We start from the raw sequence: 22,218 nt of genomic DNA, 5'->3' as shown, positions 1-22,218 counted from the left end.
GTCACTTTCTTAGTGAGTAGGGAAAGCCTGGATGCCTTCTGTGAAAAATGTTGCAATGTGTGTTGTGGTTTTGTTGTTGTTGTTGTATATGTGTGTATGTGTGTGGAACATATCTGTATAAAAATGTAGGATAGATTCAAACTTCTTATGGCCAGTAGACCGCAAATAATGGTAATCACCCTTAGCCATTTATTACTTACGTTAACCAAATGATAACCAAGTATCATGAAAATTTTAATTTACTACTAGGAAGTTTTACTATGATGGCATCTCTTTTATTGATTATAAATCTTATTTTAAGTGATGTAGAAAAAAACAGGAAAAAAATTTGGTATAAATAAAAGTATCTAGGGGTGCCTGGGTGACTCAGTCAGTTGAAAGTCTGACTTCAGCTCAGGTCATGACCTCACAGTTTATGAGTTCAAGCCCTGCGTCAGGCTCTGCACAGACAGCTTGGAGCCTGGAGCCTCCTTCAGATTCTGTGTCTCCCTCTTTCTGCCTCCGCCGCTTGTGCTCTCCCTCTATAATAAATAAACATTAAAAAAATTATTTTAAGAAAGGTATCTAATTAAAAAATAAGGATGCAAAGCTAATATTAGTTCTAGGACTTTACCACGTCTCAAAACCATAGTTCTTAGCTTGAATGTCATTACTTAAAAGATAAAATTCAGAGGTATCTCTTTTAACTACTTATAAGTTATTACTAGCCTGCTTATTAGGGAAAAGACTAAAATTGAAAATGTAGAGCCACAATCTTACATAAGTTATTAATAAAGTTATACATATTTAACACATTCTAGGTAGTTTTGCTATAAGCATCTTTCCCACAAGCATTTTTGCTGAATAACTAATAAGGTCATAAGGCAATTTTGCTGTCAAAGATTAAAAAAATAACTGGCTGACAGTTTCTTGGTTTTATCAACTAGATGACAGCTTGGTTTCATTTCTCCATTGACCGTAGTACTCCCATTTTTATATTATATAAATCTTAGCCCCCATAATATTCTATCCAGTGGTGGAATTTTGAAACCACCCTTCCCACAGAACTTTGGAATGTCTATCAATGGACATCTGACAATATGACAAGAACAAACAACAGTGTAGAAGGATTTCACAGTACAATACAAAGCTAAGTTACAAATATGTATCCTAGTATTTGGAAACTGATGCCTCTCTTTAATGAAGGAAAAAATTTTCATGAAAAAATAAAGTGCAATGCTGAACACGGACATGAATCAACAAGCAAAAAAAAAAAAAAGTATAATACTATGAAAAAAAGACTTTGAAGACAAGTGTTTAGGTACAATTCACAAAATAAAATCAGTTATTTGCACAACATTGCCATAAATCTACACACATTTTAAATATATTCAAATATTTTGTATTTTACAATAGTTTTTAAAATTTTGTTATTCACTTTTCATTTTTCACTATGTCCTTTTTAATAAATGCCCCTCTTTTATTTTTCGTGATTTTATCTTTTATGGTGAAGTTGCTTTATGGCCAATTAGCTATGCAGCAAAAATGCTTGTGGCAAAGATGCTGCAAAAACACCAGACATGATTTAACTAAATATAGTATACTCAAACTGTTTTGAAATGAAATTTGATTAATAGAACTAACAGCATGTAGTCGAAGTATGTCTACATTTTATTAATACGGTACCTCATAGCTTTCTTCTTTATATAGCATTGTATTTGAAACTGTGAGATGTGATCCATTACAAGGGTCACTTCTAAAGGCTTACTTTTCACTGAAATTGAACAGGAACTATCAGTGTATACCACATATAGCAGTAAGTTTTTTATTACAATTATGTATATGTATGAGATCTCCACATAAAATATATTTATAAAAGGGATGTGGTCCAAAAACCCTGGACAATACTGATTTAAAAAGTATTTTTATACATTTCCTATGCCAACTTTTGGCTAAGAACAATAAATGCAGAAATGAAAGGTTTAAATAAAGGTTCTATAAAACTATTACATGGTAGCATTAAAAAACCAAGGTCTTTCCCCCCCTTCAAGCAAAATACAGGTTTTGAGATATCTTACATGCCTATTTACAGTTAAATCTCTTACAGTTGAAATGAAAGAAAAGTTGCTGTAATTACTTTAGAATATAAATGTTATTTGCATAGCTCTGTGGTTAAAAATAAAAGATACCAAATTAAAGTCTTACTTGCCTAGTCTGTGAAGGAAACTCTTTAGCCAAACTCTCAACTAGATTATAAAAACTTTAAATATGTTAAGTATGTTGGAGAAAACATCCATTTTTCGGCTGTTACAGCTTGACTGCCCTCATTCTATGTGTTTATATCATAAACAAGGTTCATTCATAACCCAGAGTTAATCCCAAGCAACCTTCTATGAACAAACAGCAAACAGTTAAATGTTGTGAGGAGAGAATGAGAAACTATGGAGATAGGAAAATGAGCTGTTCAAAATATGTAATACAAAATCAAAGATCTCAGGGTTAAAAAGAAACCTTAGGAGCCATCAATTCTTATTTTTTAAAAACACATTAAAGAGACTTCCTAGATGAAACAACAAGGACAGATTTACTCTTGTACTTGGGACAATAAAAAATCAACCAATAAAATCCAGAACCCGCCCCTCCCAATATAAAACAATGTTTTTCAAGATACTGAACACTGGGTAACAAAGGGCAGTGATCCTTGGAGAAACAAAAAATAAACGATTGCCCAGCTTACTGCCTTAGTTTCCAGGTCATAACACAGGGAGTCCCCTCTAAGCAGGGACCAGTTGACTTGCTGAGTTGATGAGATGGAGCCAACAGGCTGAGAAGACCAAGGCTGCTAGCATGAAAGGTACAGTACCAGAAGAGAGAGTTGCACAAAGAGAGAACTCCAGAGATCTGAGAAGGACACCCTTTGGGTATTCAGCAGAGCACTGACCAGTGCAGGCATATAAAAGAAACTAACTGAAGCTAAAAAAAAATTAGAGGACACAGATCTCAGCATTCATACTGGGCCAGGAATAATGTGCATGTTCCCACCAGACAGACTGGAAAACCTCAAAATACATGGGACATTGGGTAGAGTACTCAAAAAGGTCTTGCCTCAGTCATGGGAAAAAACTAACTCTAGACTAAACATGGCTCTGGTCTTGCCTAACAAATCTTAAAAGCAAGACCTGAAAGGATCAAATTGTTTTCAAGTAACTGCACAACAAGCCTCAAAAATATTTATAGGAATATAAAAATATCTAGCACCCAGCAAAATAAAATTCACAATGTCTGCCATCCAAACAAAAATGATCAGGCATACACAGAAAAAAAAATATATATATATAACCCATAATGAGAATAATCAATGACTGAAAATGTTTTAGAACTGACAGATGCTACCCCAATGTTTATAGCAGCGCTACTGACAATAATCAAAGTATGGAAAGAGCCCAAAAGAGTCATCGATAGATGACTAGATAAAGAAGATGTGGTACATATATATAATGAAGTATTACTCAGCAATCAAGAAGAATGAAATCTTGCCATTTGCAACAAAGTGGATGGAACTAGAGTGTATTATGCCAAGCAAAATTAGTCAGAGAAAAACAAATATCATATGACTTAACTCATATGTGGAATTTAAGATACAAAACAGATGAACATAAGGGAAGAGAAGCAAAAATAATATAAAAACAGGGTGGGGGGGACAAAACATAAGAGACACTTTTTTTTTTTAATGTTTATTTATTTTTGTGAGACAGAGAGACAGAATGTGAGGAGGGGCAGAGACACAGGGAGACACAGAATTCAAAGCAGGCTCCAAGCTCTGAGCTGTCACCACAGAGCCTGATACGGGGTTTGAACTCATGAACTACGAGATCATGACCTGAGCTGAAGTCGGAAGCTTAACCAGCTGGGCCACCCAGGCAGCCCAAACACGAGAGACTCTTACATGTAGAGAACTAACTGAGGGTTGCTGGAGGGATTTGGGGTGGCGGGATGGGCTAAATGGGCAAGGGGCATTAGGGAGGACACTTGTTGGGATGAGCACTGGGTGTTATATGTAGGGGATGAATCACTGGATTCTACTCCTGAAATCATTATTGCACTATATCATAACTAATTTGGATGTAAATTAAATAAATAAATAATAATAAAAAAAAATGACGGATGCCAGAATTCATAGAAAAGAACGTTAGGGAGCACCTGGGTGGCTCAGTTGGTTGAGTGTCCAACTCTATTGACAATAATAGAGTTATTATTATTACTGAGATTGACAATAATAGAGTGATTATTATTACTAAAACTCTAGTAGGTTTCAGCTCTGGTCATAATCTCCCAGTCATGGGATTGAGCCCCTGCATCAGGCTCTGTACTGATATGAAGCCTGCTTGCAATCTGCCCCTCCCCTGCTCGTGCACAAGCTTGCTCTCTCTCTCTCTCAAAATAAATAAATAAGCATTATAAAAAAGAGAAAAGGATATTAAAATGGTTGCAACTGTATTTAAAAAGATATTCATGGGGCGCCTGGGTGGCTTGGTCGGTTAAGCGTCCGACTTCGGCTCAGGTCATGATCTCATGGTCCGTGAGTTCGAGCCCCGTGTCGGGCTCTGTGCTGACAGCTCAGAGCCTGGAGCCTGTTTCAGATTCTGTGTCTCCCTCTCTCTGACCCTCCCCCGTTCATGCTCTGTCTCTCTCTGTCTCAAAAATAAATAAACGTTAAAAAAAAAAATTTTAAAAAAAATAAAAATAAAAATAAAAAGATATATTCATGTTCAAAAAACTAAACAGAGACACAAAGGACATAAAAACATCCAAACTGAACTTTAGGAGATAAAAACTTCAATGTCTGAGATGAAAAATACATTGAATGGAATTAGTGGTAGATATTTCAGTGCAAAATATTAACAAACTGAAGACACTGTAATAGAAATTATGCAAAATACAGAAGGAAAAGAGAATGAAAAGCATGAACAGAGCACCCAGAAAGCTGTGTGACAGCTTCAAGCAGTCTAATATATATGTAATTAGAGTCTCTAAAGAAGTGAGAGGGGGGTGAGGAGAAATATTTAAAGAAATAAAACTGAAAAGTTTTCCAAATTTGATGAAAACTATTAACACAGATCCAAGAAGCTCAACGATTACCAAACACAAAAGCCATAAAGAAAACTAAAGCCAGGCACACGATAATCAAATTGCTCAAGTTCTATGATAAATAGAAAATCCTGAAAGTGGCCAGAAAAAAAACACACACCACATACAAGAAACAAAGGGAGTGGAGCATTATCTTTAAAGAACTGAAAGGAAAAATATGTCAACCTACAATTCTATACACACAAAAAGTATCTGTCAAGAACAAAGGCCAGTAATTCTTTAGACATTAAAAAGCTAAAAGAATTCATCACCATCAGACCTGTACTACAAGTCCTTTAGGCAGAAGTAAAATAATACCAGATAGAAATATGAATCTATACAAAGCATGAAGAAAGTAGAAATGTTAACAACATGGATATAAGTTTCAAATTATTTAAATCCCTTTAAAATATAAAGACACAAACCACTGAATCTGACTTAGGAAGAAATAGTAAATATTAACAGACCTATGAGACCAAATTAATAATCAAAGACTACCCACAAAGAAAAGTCCAGGCCCAGATGTCTTCAATAGCGGATTCTACCAACCATTTGTAAGAATTAATACCAATTCTTCACAAACTGTTCCAAAAAATAAAACACACTTTCCAAAGCATTCTATAAGACCAGTATTACTTTGATACCAAAATCATATAAAGACATCAAAAGAAAACTAGATACCAATATTCCTTAATGATAGAGACACAAAAATCCTCATCCAAACTTTAGTACTCTGAATCCATCAACACATAAAAAGTATTATATAACATGACCAAGGGAGATTTATCACAGAAATGCAAGATTGGTTTACCATCTAAAAGTCAATTAATTTAATATACCATATCAATAAAGGACAAACCCCGCACAATCATGTCAATAGACAAAGAAAAAGCATTTGATAAAATCCTGCACCTCTGATAAAACTACTTAACAAACTAAGAATATAAGGAAACTTCCTCGACCTGATAAAGGGCAGATACAAAAAAGCTAACACACAGCTAACTTCACGTTTAATGGTGAAAGACTACATGCTTCCCTCTAAGATCAGGAATAAGACAAGGATGTCTGCTCTCATCACTTCTTTTTAACACAGTACTGGAACAGGTTCTAGCCAGGGCAGTTATGCAAGAAAATGAAATAAAATGACATCTAGATTGGAAAATATTGCACATGATATGATCTTGTATATAGAAAATCTTAAGGAATTCACTAAAAATCTATTATAATAAATAAGTTTAGTCAGTTTGCAGGATACAAGATCAATACATAAAAATCAATTGTATTTCTATATACCAGCACTGAAAATTTGAAAATGAAATTAAGAAAACAATCTGATATATACCAAAAAGAATAAAATGTTCAGGAATAATTTTAACAAGTATAAGACTTGTGTTCTGAAAACTACAAAACATTGTTGAAAGAAATTAAAGAAGATTTAAATAAATGGAAAGACACCTATGCTCATGGATGGGAAGACCTAATGTTATTAAGACAGCAATATTCTCCAAATTGATTTACAGATTCAACATGATCCTCTTCAGAATCCAGCTGACTTTACAGAAATTGACAAGCTAATTGACAAGCTAGAATTCACACAGAAATTCAAGGAGCCCAGGATAGCCAAAACAGTCTAGAGAAAGAAGAGCGAAACTGGAGGACTCACACTTCCCCATTTCAAAACTTACTTCTAGATAGTGTGGTACCAGTACAGGCGTAGACATATAGATCAATAGAATTGAGGGTCCAGAAATAAACCACATTAATTGATTTCAACAAGGTGGAAAGGTAATTCAATGCAGAAAGAAGTCTTTCCAATAAATGGTGCTAGGACAACTGGATATTCACATGTAAAAGAATGAAACTGGGCTCCTACCTCACACTATATTCAAAAATTAACTCCAAGTGGGTCAGAGATCGAAATGTAAGAGTTAAAAACATAAAGCTCTTAGAAAACCTAAGTATAAATCTCTGTGGCTTTTAGGCAATGATTTGTTAGATATGACACCAAAAGAGCAAAGACAAAATAAATAAATTGGACTTCATTAAAATTAAAAACTTTTGTACTGCAAAGGATATCACTGAGAAAGTGAAAAGACAATTACAGAATGGGAGAAAATATTTGTAAATCATATACCTGATAGGGGTCTGTGTCTAGAATATGTAAATAACTCTTATCACTCGGTATCAAAAGGATAAATAACACAATGGGCAAAAGATCTAACTAGACATTTCTCTAAAAAGATTAAGAATGGCCTATAAACACATGAGAAGATGGCTCAACATTATTAGCCAATAGGGAAACACATATCAAAACTACAATGAGATAACTACTTCACATCCACTAGGATATAATTCAAAATGAATTACAGATGAATGAAAAACCCAAAACTATAAAAGTAGAAGCACAGGAGGAAATCTTTGTCACCTTAAGTTATCATGCAAAGATTTCTTTGATAAAACAGTAATAGCATAACCGAAAAACTGGACTTTGTCAAAATATGTTAATTTGTGCTCTCTGGAAGATGCTGTTAAGAGAATGAAAAGACAAGTCACTGATCTGAAGAAAATAGGTGCAAAGCATATTTCTGACAAAGGACTTGCATTCAGAATACATACTTAACCACTATCAAAATGCAGTAATAACAAAACAAACACAACTCAATTAAAACTTGGCAAAATATTTGAGCAAACACTTTATATAAGAACATGAAAAAAATGTTCAACACCCTTAGTCATTAGGGAAATGCAAATTCAAACCACGATGAGATACCATTACATAGAATGGCTAATTTTAGAATGGCTAAAATTAAAAAGACTGATGTGCTGGTGACAATGTGGAGGAACCAGAACTTTCATATACTGCTGGTAGGAATGTAAGACGGTTTTACACAGTTTCCTAACAAGTTAAACATAAGCCTATCATGATTGCGTCTTTTCATTCTTAGATATTTATCTGAGAGAAATGAAAGCATATGTTCATACAAAGATTTGTACACAAATGCTCATGGCAGCTTTATATGTAACAACCAAAAACTAGAAACAACTCAAATGTTTATCAACAAGTGAATGGATAAACAAACTGTGGTAGAGCCATACTGATACATGTATCATCACCGGTGAATCTCAGTAATTATTCTCAGTGACAGAAGCTCAACAATGAGAGTGTATATTCTATTTATATACAATTCTAGAAAATGTAAGGTAATTTGTAGTGACAGAGAGCAGATGAATCAGTGATTACTGGGACCAGGGGTGGGTTGGGGAAGTGGTAATAGTAAGCAATTATAAAAGAGCACAAGGAAACTTTTGGGAGTGACAGATACGGTCTATCATTTTGACTTGTAGTGATGATTTCACAGGTATATACATATGTTCAAATTATCAAATTGTATACTTTAAATATGCATAGTTTATCATATGTCAATTATACCTCAGTGAAGCTACTTTTTAAAAAATCAGATTTAGTTTGAGTAGTAGCATCAAAGAGGCATTTTTAAGAAACCCCCATTTTGTTCATTAAGAAGACAAGCATGAAGGTTTGCTGACTACCAGCTTGGACTTAACAAAAATAAGAGGGGCGCCTGGCTGGCTCAGTCAGTGGAGCATGCAACTCTTGGTTTCAGGGTTGTAAGTTTGAGCCCCACGTTGGGTGTAGAGATTACTTAAAAAATTAAAAATCTTAAAAAAACACAACAACAAAAAAACAAAAACAAAAATAAGCAAAACCTGCTCTCCAAAAAAAGTAGAACTCATACTACCGTCAAGGTCTCGTTACATCTTTCTATTTGCCTTATGATTCTGAGACAAAAGAAGATTGCTAAACATAGTTCATTCTGTGGCACTGATCCCTACATAACACTATGGCCTTTAAGCAATTTCTACTCAATCTTTTGATTCTATAATTTTGTAGTACTAATACATATTTCATACATAATTTCCATGATACTTACACTGTAATGTTTGCATTTAGAATAACCTATTGCCTTTTGCAAAATACAAACAATTCATTTGAATCTATTTACTTTAAAAGTTCTATTCTGGGGGTGCCTGGATGGATCAGTTGGTTAAGTGTCCAAGTCTTGGTTTTGGCTCAGGTCACAAACTCACAGTTCGTGGGTTTGAGCCCCATGCTGGGTTCTGTGCTGACAGAATGGAGCCTGCTTGGGATTTCTCTCTCTGCCCTTCCCCAGCTTGCTCTCTCGCAAAAAAATAAATTAACATAAAAATAATTAAAAATTCTCAATTCTGAAGATAAAAACAGAGAGGGAGGCGAACCATAAGAGACTCTTTAATACAGAGAACAAATTGAGGGCTGCTGGAAGCGTGTTTGTTGGATGGGGGATTGGGCTAAATGGGTGATGGGCATTAAGGAGGGTATTTGTTGGGATGAGCACTGGGTGTTATATGTAGGGGATGAATCACTAAATTCTACTCCTGAAACCATTATTACACTGTATGTTAATTTGGCTTTTAATAAAAATATTTTTAAAAGTTCTATTCTGTATAATCTTCCTGAATTTCTGTATAATGTCTTACTAAAGTCTTCAAAAACTAAATTTATAATTTTTAGTTCATTTTTTACACAACAAAAAGCCAAAACATTATTTGGAAAACATAAGCACTGTCAGAAAAAAACAAACTAAAACATTATGAAGTATAAATATTTGTAAGGGAAGGAATTAGAATCTTTTATTCCTTGAGCAATTTATGAGTTACAGTGATACACGGATTCTTTAACATGTCAATGAATAAGTGGTTTGTATTTAGAAATAAAAGTACTGATCACCAGAAGGTAGTGCTCATTCAACAAATATTTGAGTACCAGGGTGCCTGGGTGACTCAGTCGGTTAAGTGTCCAACTTCAGCTCAGGTCATGATCTCATGGTTTGTGGGTTCAAGCCCTGTGTCAGGCTCTGTGCTGACGGCTTGGAGGCTGCTCTGGATTCTGTGTGTGTGTGTGTGCCTCTCTCTCTCTCTCTCTCTCTCTCTCTCTCTGCCCTTCCGCTGTTAGTGTTCTGTCTAACTCAAAAATGTCTGTTAAAAATGAATGTCTGTCTGTCACTCAAAAATTAATAAACACGTTAAAAAAAATATTTGAGTACCTATTGTGTGTTAGGCACTGCAATGGACTGAATGTTTCTCTCAGACACTCTTATGTTGAAATCCTAACCCCCAATGTGTTACTTATAAGGGGGTAAAAGGCCTTTGGGAGGTTAACTAGAGGTCATGAGGGTACAGCCCTCTTTAATGGGATTAGTGCTCTTATAAAAGAGATCCCAAAGAGCAATTAATGTAGCCCTCTTTCTGCCATCTGAAGAAACAAGTTGGCAGTCCATAACCCAGAAGAGGGCCCTCACCAGAACTCAACTATAACTGGTACCCTGATCTCAGATTAAGAAAAATAAATTAAGCCAGTCTACAGTACTTTGTTATAGCTACCCAAACTGACTAAGACAGACACTGTATTGGGTGCTAAGAACAAATAATACCAGAATAATCATTCTGACAAGTGTTTCTGGGGAAAACTATACTCAAGGTACCCAGATTTCAGCAAAACAAATGGCAGCAATACTAATGCTATCATTACAGGTAAAACAGAAGGATGTGCCAAAAGCAGCCCATGGCACAGTAAAAACAACTCAAAAAGTCAAGTGTAATAGCTACTTAATAGCTGTGTAATCTTGGACATAATACTTAACCTATATGGCCTTCATCTATAAAATAATTTGCTTGGATGGCCAAGGTTCCTTCCAAGATGTTTCAATTCCTTTGATTAAAGATAAATTAAAAATAGACACACACACACCTTATTTTTGGAAGGACAAATATGACTTACGCCTTTTAATCCAGCAATTCACAATTCCACTTTTAAGATTTTTAAGACTTCATACTACAGAAATACTTATACTAGCATATAGTCACATATATAAGATGTTTACTACTGCTACATATAACAGCAAAATAAAAGTAACTTAAAGTCTATCAATAAGAGAGGATAAATAAACTGCAGACATTTATACAACAGAGCATTTGAAAGGAATGAGGTAGATCTAGATGTGTTGACATAGATAATACCTATAAAGTAATATCTTGTCTGCACAATAGGTTTGGGAGCCAGATGGCCTAAATTCATACATCTGCTCTATCACTTTCTAATTCTTTATTATAGATATATTCTTCAATCTCTACAAGCTTCAGTTTTCTCATCTGTTAAGTGGGAATAATTATAGAACCTACTTGCAGTGTTATTGTAACAGTCAAGTAAAACATGACAAGCAAGCATTAAGTGCTCAGTAAGTGTTGGGTGTTATTTCCCTTGTGCAAAGTTTTCTTTTATTGCTGTTGTTAATGGAGTCAAATCTATCAGTCTTTTCCTGCATGACTTCTCGATTTTAGCGTCTGTACTGGAAATTATCCTAATATAAAACTTATTTTCTCAAATAACCATTTCTTATCATTTATTAAACAATCCATGCTCTTGTCACTAATTTGAAATTTCACTTTTATCATAAGCACAATTCCTTATACATATGGAGGTCTATTTCTGTCTCTAAACCAGGGATTAACAAACATTTCAGGTAAAGGGCCATGTAGTACCTCTGCCTTGCAGCACAAAAGCAGCCACAGAAAATGTGCAAATGAATGAGCATAGTTGTATTCCAACGGATACTGAAATGTGAACTTCCTATAATTTTCATGTCACAAAATATTCTTCTTTTAGGTTTTTTTCCCCCCCAAGCACTTAAAAATATAAAAGTCACCCTTATGTCACAGGTAATAAATACTAAAATAGGTTCCTAGTCACATTTGGCAACTTGTGCTCTAAACCTTTACATTTGTATACACTCTTAGAATTTTTTTCTATTTCTAAAATTCTACAAAATAAATACATGTGAGAAAAAAGTTAAACATGATATAAGGTCATACAGTGAAACCTCTGCCTTCTATCTCAGAGGCCCAGGTCCCTTCTTCAGTTTTTGTGTATCCTTCCAAACCTATTGCCACTATTAAACATCCCAGCATAAACAGCCTTATATATACATGACCTCCCATGTATTATTTCACCCATAGGATAAATCTCTGAAAACAGGACTGCTAGGTTAAAATTCTTTAAAGTATTCATTTCAGCATGTAATTGGTCAGTTTCTATAGCCTTTCCTTGCTCAGGATAAGCCTTTCAGCATGGCTTTATCTATATCTCACCTTCCCAATCAACTTTTAAAATTATGTTAAATATTTGCTCCAGATTACAGACTTTAAACTATAACTACTCTGGTCCATTAATCCTTCCTTAGCATTCCATTATAGTTCTTAGCTTATCATTATCAATGTCTTGGAGTTAAGAAATAAGTTACACTATTTTCTTTGGTCACTGTTTCTTGAATTCCATATCTATTTTTCTTGGATTAATTTTTCACTTGATAGAGTACCTCTTGGGGTATTCCTAGTGGGTATGGGTGAAAATGACTTTATTTTGCTCCCACCTTTTTTTTTTTTTTAATTTATTTGAGAGACAGAGAAAATGCAAGTGGGTGCGGGGAGGGTGGGGGAGGGGGGTAGAATCTCAAGCAGGCTCTGTGTTGTTAGCACAGAACCCAACATGGGGCCTGAACTCGAGAAACTGTGAGATCATGACCTGAGCCAAAATCAAAAGTTGGACACTCAACTGAGTCACCCAGGTGCTCCAATTATGCCCTCACTTTGAATGACAGGTTGGTTGGTGAGAAGTTTCTGAGTCTAAAATATGTCTCATGGACACTATTTATGTTAGATATTATATTAGATATTAGATATTATGTTAGATAACCACATCCCAAATTAGAAGTCTGATCACACATCTGATTTTCACTCCTTTATAGATAACCATATATTTCTCTTTAGAAGCTTATGAGACTATATATTTATTTATCCATGGAAGCTCATAAATTTCATTGGAATATCTAGGCGTGTCTATCAACACTCGTTTAAGACACTCAGTATGTCTAGTCCATTCATAAACTCAGATACTTCTACTAAGACTAATTTCTTTGTTTCCTTCCTTTCTTTCCTTGACACAGTATTTTATTTCCATTCTACCGTAAGGTAAGAATGGGAAATCTGGCATCTATTGTCAATTGCGAGGGGAGTAGAACGGGGGAATAGGAGTTGTTAGCACAGCCAGAAGCCCTCAACCTGTGCCACATCTTTCTACAAGCTCTCTTAAAAGATTATACTTACTGATCATCCCCACAACACAGATGAAATGGAAGGCGTGAGAAGGAAGGGCTGATTTACATTTGCTGGTACTTTGTCTCCTGATAACATTTTTCTGTTTGGCTCTGGATGACCAAGATACTGCCTGGATACTTCTACCCTCACAATCTCTGTGGTTATTTCTCCCCTTCTAATTTCTATTCCTTCCTGGAATTGCTGTTAGATGTGCATTGACTCTTTTGGATCTATTTTCCATGTCATAGCTATTTTTCCTTCTTTCTATGTTTTACTATTCAAGAACTAATTGCTTGTTTTCAGGGCAGCCTGTTCAATAAGCATGGTACCCTCCCAAATCTGAGCATACTAATATTAATTTTAAAGTATTCTTCTATTTCTTCTATCAATTCCATTGCTTCAGGTCTCGTTATTTGTTCAGTCTGGGGCACCTCTCACATGCCACAGATTTCTGTTGTCTGTCCCCTGATATGAATGTCTCTGATTTAAATGTTTCTGTTTCTGATATAAATGTATCAGCATCTCAGTATACATGGAAATCACTGCACTCCTACAGTAAATTCGTACTTGTAAATAACCCTAGAATTCAATTTTACATTTACACCTAGTACTTGTATAGTATGACAACAATGTTAAGTTTACTGACTTGCAATCCCATGATTCTTCAATCCATTTTTAGTCATATCCTTTTGGTGTTTCGTTTCCCCTAACAACCACCAATTTGAGTAACACTGTTCTTACCTAAGCGTTATGCAATAAGCTTCAGGGACACCAGCTCTATCTAGCAGACTTCTCTAACAGATAGTTAAATAAGTAATGACAGTCTGGGAGAAGATTGTCAGAGGTGTACAATTCAAAAAATAAATAACCATAGGGTAACGAATCACTTAAGTCTTGAACTCATAATAGTTTTGCTTTTTACCAATCTTGAATGTTATATAAATTAAAATAACAAATTCTATTGAAAAAGAAAAGAAAGAGTCCAGGTTGGTTAAAACAATTTTCTGCCTACCTTATGACAGTTACTCCACAGCTGACAGAAATGCACACAGGTGTGTGTTCACCAAGAACATTTACAAGAATGTTCCATAGCATTCCCCAAAATACATAATAACAAAAATTGGAAACACAAATATCCATCAACAAAAGAACAGTCACATAGCCATACAATGGAATATTAAACAGCAATAAAAAAAAGAATGAACTACTGATACGTGGAACATCATGGGTGAATCTCACAAGCAACTGCTCAGCATTCTGCGTGAATCCATTAACATAGAGCCCAAAATAGACAAACCTAAGAGCTGATGACAGAAATCAGATTACTGATGGGGGTGGGGGTGGGGGGCAGCAGTAAAACTTGGACGAAGCAGAGGGAAACTCCTGGGATGATGGAAACGTTCTATAAGTATAATTTGATCTAGCCTGTGGTTATACAAGTTAATAAATCTATAAAAATCCACTGAGCTGTACAATAAAGATTTATGAACTTGATGACTTCATATGTATTTTATACCTCAATAAAAAAGTTAAGAAAGAAACGTAATTTCCGAACCGTTGGGAACCAAAACGGTGTGTACTGATGTCAAAATCTCCTAAGCCATAGATATTGGACACCCGACATCCTTCTTACATTCTTTTAGTCACAAGACAGTTTTAAACAAATGGTATCAGAATAACAATACAAAATGAAGGTCAACATTCTCAGTCATAAAATACTTGGTTTCCCACCTCCAAGTTTGGAAGTACCGTTTTGATGCGACATTTAAAGACAACATGAATTCCACCAGGAATGAAGGCCCAGCTCCTGAGAACCTTCCATGAGGCTAAACGTCCACACACTGCACATAAATCTCAAGAGCAGGCTGAAGGATAAAAGCTTAAGATTTATAATCAATGTTTCATCCTGTCATCATAAAAGCATCACTACTGCCTTTACAAATGATTCCTCAGCAAGCTGTTCAGCAACAGTGCAATTTTCCAGATGCAGCCTGAAAATGCCAGAAGCTCCCTGTCCTGTAGTCCCCGCGGCCCCACTAATTCCGATACAAATGTGCATCTTTTAAAGGCGCCTGGTGTCTGGCAGAAACTGCGAGGGGCTGCAGCTGGAGAATACTACTTTAACGCAATAAAGGGGTAACAGCGGACTGCAAAGTTATGCACTGAGAGAGGCAGAGGCGGGGGTGAGTTACAGCTTAAAAAAAAAAAAAAGTGACAAAAATAAAACACACCCAAACCAACGGTCTCTGACAGCATCGTTCTTCAACAGAAAACTCAAACCGCTCCGAAAAACTGTGGCTTTTCCTGACACCGCAGCGGTCTCCGGAGGGCTTCTCCAGGATGCGACCGCACCCGGACAGGGCCCCCCCCGGAGGGCTCGTCGGAGAAGCGACCCGACCCGCAAAGGAGGGATCCACAGCCCTCGGCCCGCGCGCCCCGGCACCACTCGGGCCCTAGTCGCGAGAGCCGCGCGGGCAGGCAAGGCCGGGTGGGGCCGGGTACTCACCGCGCTCCTCAGTCCTCGCAAGGCGACCGCCGCCCAGCCGCCTTCTCCCCGGCCGCGGGCATACTCCGGCGGCGCCCGGCGCACAGGAATGCAGCCACGCCACAGCCCACCGCACGCCTCTGAGCCGACAACCGCCACTTCCGGCGCGCGTGAGGAAATGAGGCTGCAGCTGCGGCTTGCGCCCGCCCAGCCCCGCCCCGCCCACGCCCAACACCGACCACGCCCAACACCGACAGCCCCGCCTTGGCCCCGCCCACTCCCCCGCCCGCACCCAGTGTCAGGCACCGGAAGCTCAGTAACTGGCGTACGGTACTGATTAATCATCTGTTTCAAGTATGTGTGTGTGTAGCTCCAAAAATGATTTGTGGAGACCAGGAGAGTGCCTCAGGCAGAAAACCGTTCTTCCTGGAGCAAGCGTCTGCAGGGACAGGAGTACCAACTCTGGCGGACCGCTGACTTTGCCAGAGGGAGGAACTCAGCGCAGGATGGCAGCGCTGTCCTGTCGGGGACCCCTGTCCTGGGAGCCCAAAGGGGGCGATGAGTGCCTTTGTGGGCACTGAACTAAGGACTGACGGGTCGTCAGAAGTGTCCGAGCATCCTAGCATGCACTGGGCTGTGCGTGAGGCCCCAGGGAGGAAGTCCTGAGCTGCCGCTGGACCTTTAGCCATTCCATTTCTTTGAACCTGGGTTTCCTTATATGTGAAACGAAGGGTTTGAGGTAGACATTCTGGAAGACGGCTTGAGATCTGACATTGTATGATTTAGTGAGTGGAAAAAAAGAAAGCCCTCCCTAACACCCCCTCCACTCAACTGCTTATTTTAGGGACATCCCCAAGGCACTTTGTCCTGCCCTGGAGAGCAGTGGCCTGAGCAGGGGAGGGGATGTCAGAGAGCACCGGCGCCTGCCTGTGTCTGGAAAGGACACGGAGGTGCTAAGAGCAGCTCTGGGGTCTGCCTCTCACCAGGTTCTGCTTTCCTTACAGGGCTACCTTGGCAGGTTACCATACTTAGCCTCTCTAAGCCTGTTTCCTCAGCGGTGTTGTAGGGACAGTAACAACAGCACATACTTCCTAAGGTGGTTGTGAGGGTTAAATGCAGTTTTGTATTTGAAGTGTCGGGCACTGTGCCTGGCAGATGGCAGGCAGTCGGAGTTCACTGTCACCATTAAGCACATTAGTTAGAGCAGAAGACTGAGGTGAAGTCTGAGATGCACCCTGTAGAAGCGGCACTGCTGGGAGGATCTGCTCCTAATCACAGCTGTCTTCCTTTGATGATGGTTATTGGGACGTCTTTACCACAGATGTTCTCCTCAGATATGTCTTGTGGGAAATTCCACCAGTAAGAGAGTCTGAATAGCCCGTTTCTAAGCCAGGCTTGCTGAATGTGCAACTTCTTCCTAATTTCAAGGTGTCACGACTCATGTTATTTTTTTTTTCTCATATCACTTGTGAGCAACTGTAAACATTTATAGTTTTAACCCTCCTGGGGCACCTGGGTGGCTCAGTCGGTTAAGTGTCTGACTTCGGCTCAGGTCAAGATCTCTCAGTTCGTTAGTTCAAGCCCCGCGTTGGGCTCTGTGCTGACAGCTCAGAAGCAGCTGGAGCCTGCTTCGGATTCTGTGTCTCCCTCTCTCTCTGCTCCTCCCCAACTCATGCTCTGTCTCTCTCTCTCAAAAATAAATAAACATTAACATTCCTTCCTCCTAACCTGGTCCAAGAGTAAATAATTCTTCTAGTCATAGATTCCATGGGTCTGTGACCTTCTGAAGATAAGGACCATGTCTTTTTCATCCACCAGTACTTTACGCATAGTAAGGGTAATGTTCAATAAATGTGAATTGAATTGATTAAAATAAGAACACACAAGGATCTCTCCCTTATCCAGAATCTCTGCCACTTGACTAGCCCTTCCGGCAGGTGGCACGAATGATTAACTTTGCTGTCATGAAATTAAGTTTTCTGTCTGGATGCCTAGTTATGCTCTAGTATGGCAATCAGCCTTGTGGGAGTCTACTTAGTGTAAATTAGTTATCTAGTGTTTAAACCTGCCATGAGCGTTTGTCCTGTAAGTCTGAGGACCCGACTTGGGAGTGTGAATGCAAAGGCAAAGTATTCCGTCTTGGGAGAATTAGAGAGTGGATCCACAGCATTGGTGGATTTAAGAGGATAAGACAGAAATTCTTTAAATGCTTAAGGTGTTACTTCAAGTAAACATAAATGTCAGGCCACTGAATGGCCAGGGGATTATGTTCCCAGGCTGGCAGCTTTGAAGTTCTCAATCCAAGTTCACTACATGTTCTTAGTTAAGATGCTATAATCAGCCTGTACTTGAAATTCCTGCTGATGGCCCTTAGGCATTCCGCAGAAAAAGGAGTATCTGGACCTTGTACTCTAGCCTCATATCCAATAATGGCAAATTCTTAGGCTGTTCCTTATGTTGTCCCTAGACACTTTAAATTGGCCAAGACTATCTGTCTCCTAGGGCAGGGACAGCACCCCTAAGCCAGGCAAGGGGCCTGACCCCATTATAGGTGCTCACTGCATACCCACGGATATGTGAATGAATGAATGAATGAATGAATAATAGTAAAATCTATAGCTCTAACTTTCCTCTACTGGGTGTCAAAGTAACAGCAAGAGAAGTCTATACTTTCACTCACCAGATGCAAAACAGGCTCATTTCCTAATGTGCTGCAATGCACAGTAAAACCACTCCCCTCCATGTTAAACCTTCCATTCTTTGTCTACTTCCACTAGCCTTATAAGTGCTGGCCTTTCTTTTTTACAGCATTTGTTTTTCTTCCTTTATCCTATACTTTCCTTACTGATCATGCTGTGTAGCCACGTCTGGCACAGGCTGAGGGTGCACTCAGCAGCAGGTGGTTTTCCCACTGCTTCCTCCGTTTTAATCCCTCTAATCCCCTTGACATCCTTGTGGAGTAGGTTATGGTCCTCAGTTTACCATGGAGAAGACAGAAACTCCGAGAGGAAACTGCAGAGGCTCTTCCAGCACAGGGCCTGACATGAAATGGAAGCAATGGGGTTAGGGTTAACTAGTTGTCACTTCTCGTAAACTGTTATTTGAATCCTGCATTAGAACAGTTGTTTTTAAAATAATTGAGATTCTGCCATCAATGGATTTAAATTGTTAGTGTTTTATTATTTTTTAAATTGCTACATCAGATATTAAATGTGTATAATTTAAATTTGGAGAGAAAATAATGCATAATTCAAATTCTTTGGCAGATAATGGGTGATCTACTGAGCCGCATAAAATAAGTAGTTCCATTGAGAAAAATACTAAAGTACAGTTGTGGTATATTAATATCAGAAGAATATAGTGTCCCTCCCCCAAATATCCAATCTGAGGCTTCTTTTTTAACTATAAAGCTTTCCTACTCCACTAAGCCTGCTTTTGAGCTCCTGCCAAATGAAAGTGATGGAGGCTGACTCCTTTGCTGTAGCAAACTCTGGATAGCCTTTTCCTGTTTTCATTTGGGCCATCTTGTTTCCAGTTTTCCTAGTGGCCCCACCAAGGTATGGTCTTCACTGCTTGTTGCCTTCAATCAAGCGTGGTATCCACAGAAACTCCTTGTGCCTTGTGTTTCTTGGTTTATCAAGTCTATAGGGATATGGTAAATTGGCATTGGGTCTGACCTCTGCTTGCTTTGCTTTGCTTTGCTTTGCACTGAGTTCTTTGGCTATTTATTCTCAGTGTGGCAATCTGGTTTTTGTTACTGATTTCCATTTGTTTGGCATCTTTGAAGGAATCAGTCCGTTCCTTTCATCCCTTTTTGCCGTCTTTTAGGTTACTATTTTGTGTCCTAAGAGTGTCGTCTGTCATATGGAGAGTAGTGGGGTAGAACACTGACACAGGCTCTGGAATCCTGTTTCTCTGGCTGGCTTCTCAGACCTGAGTTTGGGGTTCTCATCAGACCAGCATCCATCTTTATGTTCTTCCTTGTGTGCCTTCCTTAGGTCCAAATTTCTCTCTTCTTAGAAGGGTGCCAATCATTGACTAGCCCCTCAGGCAGATGGCATGAGAGACTCTTAAATACAGAGAACAAACTGAGGGTTGAAGGGAGGATGAAAGGGAAGGGGGAAATGGGTGATGGGCACTGAGGAGGGCACTTGTTGGGAGGAGCACTGGGTGCTGTATGTAAGTGATGAATCACGGGAATCTACTCCCAAAACCAAGAGCACACTCTGTACACTGTATGTTAGCTAACTTGACAATAAATAATATTTAGAAAAAAAAACATTTCAAAAGATAAATGACCATTTTTCCAGAATGCAGTCTGTTGTTTAGGGCATGATCCATGTAGAAGGGGGAAACCATTCTCTTGTGATAGACTAAAAACTACTCAAATCAATGGTAGATCCCTGACAAAATGGCATTTGGGAGGATTTAAAGGTTTAACTAGATTTTGCAGACTATCGGTGCTGCTTTTTCTGGAATTTTGACACTTTTTAAGGAACTATATGTTCTTAGTAAGAGATTCTCTCTTCTGGGAGCCCAAACATGGACAGGCTTTCTGGAACCTGAAGGTAGTTCCCCAATGGCCTCCTTTCCTAGACATCCCAAACAACAGAAAGCCCTTTTGTCTATTTGTGCATGAGCAATTTGGACAAGCCCTTGGAGTTTCATGGGAACTATCCAAAAGCCATCACTTACTATAGCCTTCCCTTGACACGCTGTAAAGATGTCTCTCCCTAGTGTTAGGACAAGTGCTCTGCTGCAAAATTTGCTGATGCTTCTGCTGAGCTAGTTCCAGGCTCTTCGCTTGACCTCATGATTCTTCCTGAAGTAAAGCCATTACTATTGACTGAGAACACAGCACTTTTCAGGCAGCTGATTAACCTCTTATGAAATTCTATTACTCTCTCCCTCTCAGGTACTACTCACCGCTACAACCCCCCAAATCCTGGCACTCTCCTTCTTCTCAGAAGAAGGGGAGCCTTGTGATGATTTTGCCTCAGATAATTTGGGAGCACTCTGCACCTCCCTCAGATTTACTACAGTCTCATGTTGAGAACCCTGAGCTAATCCTGTTTGTTGATAGATCATTCTCAACGCTAGACGTTATCAAGCAGCATATACTATCATTAATCAAAGGTCTCCTTTAGAATATAGTCCTCTACCTGAGGTAAAATCAGTCTAAATGGCAGAACTTATTGCGTTTACTAGAGCTTGTTAACTAGCCAATGACTAGGGAGTGAACATATATACAGATAGGAAATATGCTTTTGGAGTGCTACACGACTTTGGGTTGCTAGAACCTCCACAAAAATGGAGAGCAAATTAAGCAACTTTTAGATACACTCTACTTACCACAGAGGTGGCTATTATGAAGTCTGAGAATGAGGCAAAAAAAGAGAATGTTGAAGCTGAAGAAAATGCTGTAGCAGATCATGATACCAAACAGCTACATTTCTCCCTGAAACCACTCATAGAGCACAAATGGATTACTACCTTACATCAACACTGGAGGAGAGACTGTAAAGAGACAGTGGCATTGTTCTAAATGTCATGTAGGTTCGTCATGGTGTGTGTCATTCCTAGTACTGTATTTGGATCAGTGACACAGGGAAGGTGGGATAGGCTACACAATGCCTTAAAGAGCAAAAGCTACTTGCTCTGTAAGGTTGACTCTCATGACCTGTGTGGGATTTATTCTTGGCCTGGACTAGGGTTGTGGATTCAAAGCATCTTACAGGGGTTATTGATTATTCCTGTTTTTGTCATAGTGGTCGTGATACTGGTCCACTGCATTCTATCCAGGGCCTGAAATGCTTCTGCACAGACACTTCCTCGTCAGATGGAACAACATGATGGAACCCATCATGCACAACAGAAAGGCCGAGAAGACCTCATGGTACAGTTGGCCATGGAGATGACTGGACGATCAGTCTCAAAGCGGTGAAGATCTGGATTTCTAGGCTTCCCTAAATTGGTCAACCTCTCACAAGCAAGAAAATGACCAGAGAGGCGGACGGAGAGACTGAACACGCAGACAATGATCAGACCACATGTAAACTGAGAAACTCTGACCCACACCTGTGCAGCCACCAGCCCGGAATGGTCAGGGCTTGGTCAATGACTGCCTGTTTCCCTATCTTTTGCTCCTATTTCTGAATCAGGACCAACCAGAGAAAGCCAGTTATGTTCCCAAAACGAATCGCACGAGATTCCTGGCTTCCAGATAGCCTACCTCCAGTCTTCCCATGCCAACAACCTCCAATCACGACACGCCTGAGGCCTCTCTCCATCACCCCCTTTTCTACTATAAAGCTTTTCCCTCCTCTGCCTGCCTTTGAGTTTCTGTCAAAAGCTAGTGCTGGTGGTCGACTCCCTTACTATATAGCAAGTTCAGAATAAATAACCTCTGCTTGTTCTCA

General features: G+C 38.7%; 1 protein-coding gene and 1 long non-coding RNA gene across 17 annotated transcripts in view; one reads left to right on the top strand and one right to left on the bottom strand.

Annotated features, from left to right (window-relative positions):
* Nucleotides 1-15,989, bottom strand: part of CSGALNACT2 (chondroitin sulfate N-acetylgalactosaminyltransferase 2) — a 70,822-nt gene extending 54,833 nt beyond the window's left edge. For 7 of the 16 annotated variants that reach the window (XM_081790494.1, XM_081790496.1, XM_081790497.1 and 4 more), the window contains exon 1: nt 15,821-15,987. The gene's annotated coding sequence lies outside the window, so the exon portion shown is untranslated. Of the gene's footprint in view, nt 1-15,820 lie in introns of all 16 variants that reach the window. The other 9 variants (XM_081790501.1, XM_060642099.3, XM_060642097.3 and 6 more) reach the window with 2 other exon arrangements.
* A 50-nt stretch (nt 15,990-16,039) lies between these two features.
* Nucleotides 16,040-22,218, top strand: LOC132685144 (uncharacterized). Its single transcript, XR_009612970.2, has 2 exons — nt 16,040-16,129; nt 21,568-22,218. It is a non-coding gene; the product is annotated as an uncharacterized LOC132685144 (long non-coding RNA).

This window comes from Panthera onca, chromosome D2 (genome assembly GCF_046562875.1).
Source record: "Panthera onca isolate mPanOnc1 chromosome D2, mPanOnc1 haplotype 2, whole genome shotgun sequence".
NCBI lineage: Eukaryota > Metazoa > Chordata > Mammalia > Carnivora > Felidae > Panthera > Panthera onca.
Note: the sequence above shows the minus strand (reverse complement) of the source record. Positions and strands in the feature narration are given on the sequence as shown.